The sequence below is a fragment of the Triticum aestivum genome, chromosome 5B, assembly GCF_018294505.1.
Source record: "Triticum aestivum cultivar Chinese Spring chromosome 5B, IWGSC CS RefSeq v2.1, whole genome shotgun sequence".
Taxonomy (NCBI): domain Eukaryota; kingdom Viridiplantae; phylum Streptophyta; class Magnoliopsida; order Poales; family Poaceae; genus Triticum; species Triticum aestivum.
Window position 1 is genome coordinate 8,838,807 of NC_057807.1, and position 324 is coordinate 8,839,130.

Sequence of the window (324 nt, forward strand, 5' to 3'; positions counted from 1 at the left end):
AGTTTTGGCCGATTCTTGCCCGTTTCGTGGATTATTACTCACTGTTTTGGGGTCCCGGTGTGATTTCCACGATTAACGAACCCCGCGGTGCGTTTACATGTCGGTCATCAACACTCGCAGTTTCGGCCGATTCTGGCTCGTTTATGACTATTACTCACTCTTTTGGGGTCCCTGAGTGATTTCCACGATTAACGAACCCCGGGGTGCGTTTACCTGTCGGTCATCAACACTCGCGGTTTTTGTCGATTCTGACCCGTTTCGTGGACTATTACTCACCGTTTTGTGGTCCCGGAGCAATTTCCATGGTTGTTGAACCCCAAGGTG